The sequence below is a fragment of the Nannobrachium achirus genome, assembly GCF_963921795.1.
Source record: "Nannobrachium achirus genome assembly, chromosome: 23".
In the NCBI taxonomy this organism is placed as follows: domain Eukaryota; kingdom Metazoa; phylum Chordata; class Actinopteri; order Myctophiformes; family Myctophidae; genus Nannobrachium; species Nannobrachium achirus.
In genome coordinates this window covers 27,531,325-27,538,447 of record NC_137830.1, presented here as the reverse complement: position 1 = coordinate 27,538,447, position 7,123 = coordinate 27,531,325, and positions in this window count along the sequence as shown.

Here is a 7,123-nt window from a genome sequence, read left to right as displayed (position 1 = left end):
AAATATACTTAGGTTACAAGGCATTATAATCTTCTTATAATAACAATGTATAAGTGTAAACTCATGAATAATGCATTTAATGACTTATAAAGTCAAGAATCATAAGATTTCACAATTGCTGGACACAATATTTTACATTCCTGAAGGTGCAGGCAGTTTGAATGTTATTTATGTTGTTTTTTACTTTATGAACCCATTGACCACTTACAGTGACTTATAATCACACTGTAATGCATTATAACAGTGATTATAATGCATTATAATTATTATTATAATGTATTACTACTAGTATGTATTACATGACAATTATAATAAAACTATGATCTTGGCCAAAAGGAAAAGTCAGTTAGAGTAGCCTAATTATGAAGTAGGCCTATTATGTTGTTTGACCTTGTAAGTCATTATGAAAGGCTTTAATGGCACATGCAGATAAACTCCTATTATTTTCAAATCATTCAATCAATCACTGTGAAACAACTCTGACCAATGGTTTTTAACTGGTATTTCATTTCAAAAGTTGCATGCACATAAGGTCTATTCTTGTTTTATAAATCTCCATTTGTATGTACAGTAACGACCCCCCACCACCACCACACACACACACACACACACACACACACACACACACACACACACACACATAAAATGTACTGCTTAGTTTCTACTATGCTGAACTTTTTTTAAACCTGTTTCGCTGTCACTTTTACATGATATGCTGATTCACTGCCATCCTGGATGGCTTGGTTCTCGGCTTAACATAATTGTTATAAATATTTTTTGTAAAAGTCCATGGGGAAAATGGATGGAAGATTTTTTGGTGGGACCAGTAAACCACTTCCGATGCGATGCTCTATTATAATCTATTATCATGTATTACAACTATATCTAAATGAAAAGCTTTTCTTATTTGTATTTCCAGTTTTCCACTGAGGCTTTCCTATTTTAAATTTTAAATATTTTGTTGTTTTTGCCCGATTCAACAAGATCTTGATCCATCCATGCTGCTGTCTGTTGTGTGTCAGTGGTAGCCCGCCAGTGTTCCATGTTGACATCACATACTTCAGTTCTTATTGTATTTGCTGGTGCTAGAATCTTTTCATGTGATCTTTTCATCTTAGCCCGTAGCGCTATAGCCTCGTCGACCTTGCAAGCAAAGGCTAAAATGTAAATTAGATACTGGTGAACAGATCCCAAGTCATTTGTGGGCCTGGCATCCTATTGTATACAATTAGTTTCAATGTACAGATTATAGATTGTTTTGGATACTATACTGTTTAGACTGATGATAGGTTCTTGATTTACTTATTATCCTAGATTACTATTTCTATGCATTTTATGTATTTCCTTGTGTTGTTCTTGGTTACTTTAAATCACTCTGGATTAAGAGTGTCTGTTAAATGCATAAATTGTTATTGTAGCCTATTGACCTCCCTATTGTTGGTGAATTCCCAAAGCAAAAATATTGGACATCATTTAAATTCAATTAAATTCAATTGTACAGGGCCAAATCATGACTAGTTGAAATCATGACTTTACATGTAGAGAAGAGATCCAACTCAGGATTTTACTATGTAGGGGCCTTCAAAGATTACATGGTTTGAAGATGTTATTGTTTAACACGTATAATTAAGTATCCAGCGTGATATGTTGTCACAGGGCGCAGAATTCCAAGGGTCTGATTGCAGACCAATATAACTCCTGTACCAACTGTTTGTTTCTGTAATCCGCCTAGTACAACATGTTCATCATTGAAAGACTCTTAACTCATTTGCTGCTATGGACGAAAATCCAGAAAAAATCCCGTTGTACCGCCCTGCCATGCCCGAGGAACCCGGAAATTTCCCGTTTTTGAAAAAAAAAAAGAAAAAAGAAAGAAAAAAAAAAATGTTTGAATCCAAAAAATGTAGTAGGCATGATAGCAATCGCGAAATTGCATGTTTAACCCCCATAGCAACCCCATCTTTCAAACATGGCAGCCATCTTTGTTTACATTTTAGGAAAACATAATGGCTGCTATCTCATGAATGCCTGAACGGATTTCCATTCAGATTTTTTTATTTGAAAGCTGTGAGCAATGTGGACACACGTGGTGCATTATCTAGGCATGGGTGTGCATGATCCGTGCACTATGAATTACATGGAAGTCTATGGAGACAGGGTCATATGAGAGTACGGACAGTGCTGCAATGATTGTTGTTTGTACTTGTATGTGTTAGTCATTATATGTCCAAATAAATGATTCAATCAATCAAAAAAAAAAGTATGAAGGTATTGTTAAATGGCAGCAAATGAGTTTTAAGAGGAGTTTCCTGCCTTGTTGAGAAGCTGCCTTGTGTCTGCTTATACCTTCAAAATGTGAATATTGAATAATTGTATTGTACTGCGTTATTATAGTATCATTTTCCCCTCCTAACCTTTTTTTGGGCAGAAATCTAAAACGCTCGATCCCTTCTAGACGAGCTTGATAACTGACATTTAGAAGAGCTGCTCTGGGAAGTCAATGAGCTGCCGTGGCCTCATGTGACAGCACGTAAACAAGACATTGAAATCCAATCTGTTAACAGCCTCAAATGAATTTGATCCTCCGGGCAGCAAGAATATGTGAATACACTCTCGTATTATTAGGCTTACAGTGTAGCCTACTCTGGGATTGGGGTGGATGGGGGGGAACCATTGTGTTCCATACCGCTTGCTAACCGCTTTTTACAGTGAACTGAAACACACACACACACACACACACACACATCCTTTTTACAGTTTCTACATTGATTACAAATGTTCTGCTATTCTTATACCGTTAATGCTGTTTTACACAATGTCTTGTACTTTTTTTTATTGACCCTGTCAGTATTTTTGTTTTCTTGTAATTTAAATATGCTGAATGAAAACATGTTATACAAACAATGTTTGACTTCACTTGCATACTATAAGAAATCAGGCCTACAGAATTTCCCTTCCTGTCTCGTGACATGGCAACATTAAACACATTTGTTTAGGTGTTGTAAGTGTGTCAAAACAGCAAAGAAGCACAACAATTAACAACTAATGTAACAGAGGTGATCCGAACCTCCCCACCCAGCTTCGAACCTGGGTCTCCCGCGTGAAAGTCCAATATCTTAACCATTACTCCAAAGGGATATCCCTATGGAATGAGGGCAGATACTAGACTTTTTAGGCTTCAGGCTGGGGCTGCGACTCTCTCCGCCACACTTATGATTAAGTAACAGCAAAGAGGCTTACAATGAATGGCACTAATGGTCTTAAAAGTGCTTCCACCAGTGACACACTTGCCCTAGTAAGATACTTACTCTGCCCTGAGAAGGTATAATGGTGCTTGTTGTCCATATGTGATATGAACACTAGTGGTTATAATCCCGAAACATTAGTGGCTCGCTTTAGAGCAGGGGTCTTCAATGTTTTTCAGGCTAAGGACCCTTTAGCTGAGAGAGCGATGAAGCTACATATTGTATTAAATTGTGTTGCAGATTCAACTTTTTTATAGGTTTAATAGATAGCTTCATAGACTTGTTTGACAGCACTGTCTGAATTTTCAGACGTTTAATCACCCAAACCAACAATAACTTGACCTTTACTCTGTACTTGGTCTGCTGTTTTTCCCTCTGCACCAAACCTCTTTGCCGAAAATAGCCAATCTACAAGCTCACAACGCCTCGCAGCACAAGTCATTTTGAGCTTGTACGTAGATCTGCTTTTTGGCTCAAGTGGTTACTATAAGAGTTGGCAGCTGAGCCCCACTGTAGAGGACCCCCTAGGGGTCCCCAACCCCCCATTGAAGACCCCTGCTTTAGTGGAACCATGGCTACTCTAAAAAGCATATTTTTATATTGCAACTACTACTTTAGTAGTATTCTAATACTTTGAACTCCCATCTATTTTAGTAAATTGTTGATTTTCAAAAGTCGTACCTCTAGCATTGCTCTCTTGCCTAGTTGTCTTGATGCATTAACTTCTTTCGAACTGCTTTTGCTTATATACTGTTTATCTATGTTGAATAGATAAAAAAAGCTGAACTGAAATTAGGTTAAATATGGGGTGCCATTATTCCCCCCCCCCCCCCCCCCCTCTAAAACATGATGATCACATATGAGTATACTAGGAGGAAGATATTTTCCAAAAAAGGTGTACAAAAAGTGTTAAAGTTATGTTTTTATGTGGCCACACCCAGGTGGGCGGTGACCCAGCTGAAGTTAGCCACACCCACATTGTTGGTTGTATATGGTAAAAGGGGAGGGGTTGAGTTTATGATGTCATTAACTCAGTGTTTTTCAGTTTCACCTTTTGACTTGGAGGCTTTCAGATTTCAGGAAGTATAAACCAAAAATGTATATTTGTAACAAATGGATATAATGTGCAAATGTGCACATTATAACCACACCTATGGGGGTCTATTAGAGTAATGTTAACTCCATAGACACATACAAAACAGAAAAAGTACAAAACTATGGCACCACCTTTAAGCTTCACAGAATCTAGAAACCTCAATGTTGATAGCCTTATGAATGTTGATAGCCCTATGCTCACCTTTTTCCTATGTCACAAAATGTCATTCATGACTTGTAGTTTGTCAGAGTTACCGTACATTATTAACCTCATCCCCAGCAATATGGTAAATACAGTTATACAACTTCATGGGTCACAATATTTTACCTCATGGGTGCAAATAAGTTATTGCTGCTGTTAATTTAACTCTGAGATTGTACAAATGTAACCAAATGGACCCTTAAATGGTTATGCATTATGTGTATGCTCTGAGTTACAAATGGATAAATGAACTATGATGTATTTGCACTATGATTTCTGTAGATGGCCGTTAAATCTGAATAAACACAATAATAGCCATATTTATTGAACAAAGATATTTTTGGTGCTGGGTTGCACCAAAATACTGTTCTCAGGGTTGCTCTCATCTCACTGAGATTTAGTATATAGGGTTACTAAGCCACATTTAGATCATTTCCACTGTAATTGTTTTTAGTTTTAAGATACACAAATGCCCAATTAATTAAAAGGGATTTTATGACAATATTTATGAACTATTGTAACTCTTAGAGGGGAGAATGAAAGGGTCAACCAAAGTGCTCTTACCAGATAGGAATTGTAGCCAAGTAGTTTGTTACAACCCCATTACGGTTAACACCTAGCTGAAATGTGGCTTCAGTGATTGTGGGTACGACCATTATTTGGTTATAGAACTAACTAACACATTAACAAATACAATACAGCATGTGAAGACATTTTGCATTAACATTTTCACACTATTCTTAAAAAAAAGGAAAAAAAAAGAAAAACATAGGTCCGTAAACCTTTTTTGTTTCAGTTCCTAAGAAGGCAATTTTATTGAGACATAGCAGTAATTTAAGGTGCAAGATACATGTTTTGCAACAACACTATGAACCCAGATGACAACTCCAAAAGTCAAAGGTCGAGTAATCAAGTTTCTTTTTCTTCTCCAAGAAGTTGATTCCACGTTTGTTTTGTATGTTTTGTTTTCTTCAGAAAACCATTAACACAATTAACTATTTAAGCACCATAGAAAAATGCCAGTAGTAGGATTCATTCAGCTAGCCTGTGATCCAGACTGCTTCGCTACGTTCGGCCTCCTCCTATCTCCGTGCACAAACGGGAGAAAAGGACTCGCGGCTTCTGATTGGTCTGTAGGGGTGGGTGGGGGCACCAGTGTTGTCCAATGTAAAACTCTAGTCACTTCCTGACTTGCCTACGTAATTAAAATACGAGTCAAATAGGAAGCTGGCTAGACTGATAAGCAAAGGGAGAAAAACAAATCCGCCGAAACGTAGTGAATCCCAGTCTAGGATTCAACCAGACCTGCCTCTACTCTGTGTGTACTGATCACAACAGGGATGATGCAACGTCACTGTTGTCCTGGCAATGTCTCAGTGATTCTCAACCCCTGGGCCAGGACCCACTGGTGGTCCGTGAGGATATTGCAAGTGGGCCCCAAATAATTGGCAAAACACTAAGATTTTAACCAACATATAAAAATGAAATGAGTGTAGAAACAATGTCATGGTATTTATAAAACCATGAAAGAAATGTTTTCTTTCTGATACCGATGAATAGGAGCTTTAAGTATACTATTTAATTCAATTCATACAAGCCGAAACACAATTGATTGATTGATCATTAAAATAAACGTGCTCTGAGAGCATTTCATTTTACGATATCAAGAGTTAAATTATTGTTAAACATCTGCACAACTTAATTTACAAGTCTACACAATTATAGAATCTGGCAGAATTGATATTTTGTTCAATGTTTTGCCTGTTGTCTTGTCATATGGTACCAACATCAATACAACATGGAATGATGGACAAATCCAACAATAACACAAATATTCTACATTTTGGGTCTGAGAGGCTAAATCTCGTCAAATGGTGGTCCGTGGCTCAAATGCCGAAAAAATAGTGGATCTTGATATGAAAAGGGTTGAAAATCACTGAGATAGATAGATAGACACATTAGATGGTTGGGTCGCGATTAATGCTTTTTATATTTTCAAGTGGGCCCTGATCCAGACAGGTTTGAGAACCACTGGTCTGAACTAGAGAACTCAGGCCATCCTTGGCTCTGCCATGAGGATAGAAAGCATGCTTTAAATCTTTGTGCAGCTTAATTTACAAAAAATATGTTGCGAGAAACACAGTAGTACATAATCAATAAATACTTTTTAACAGACTTATTCCCAGACGCAACGTTCTTCCTTGTGCGCTAAAGAAACCTAAAGCCAAATCTCTTTTGTCACAGTTGTATACTGTGATATGCCCACAAGACTCTGCTACACATTCATTCTCCAGCTCTGTGATGTTATTATGGCACAATAAATTATTGATCCAGAGTTTAAAAAGAAAAAGAAAATCTCTTTTGCATGAGGGGGGGATTTTGCGCATGAGAACCTGGGGCTCTTTTATGAGCGCTTGCATGTTTTCACTGTGAAACCATTGCCGAATGAGCCTTAAGCACCTTTCCCTTCTACAATTTGCCTACAGTACAAAAATAAAGAGGAAACAAATATAATAATAACAAATAAAACCATTTACAACCAAAGTCAGAACAGTGTCGGACAGTGGACACCCATGTCTCA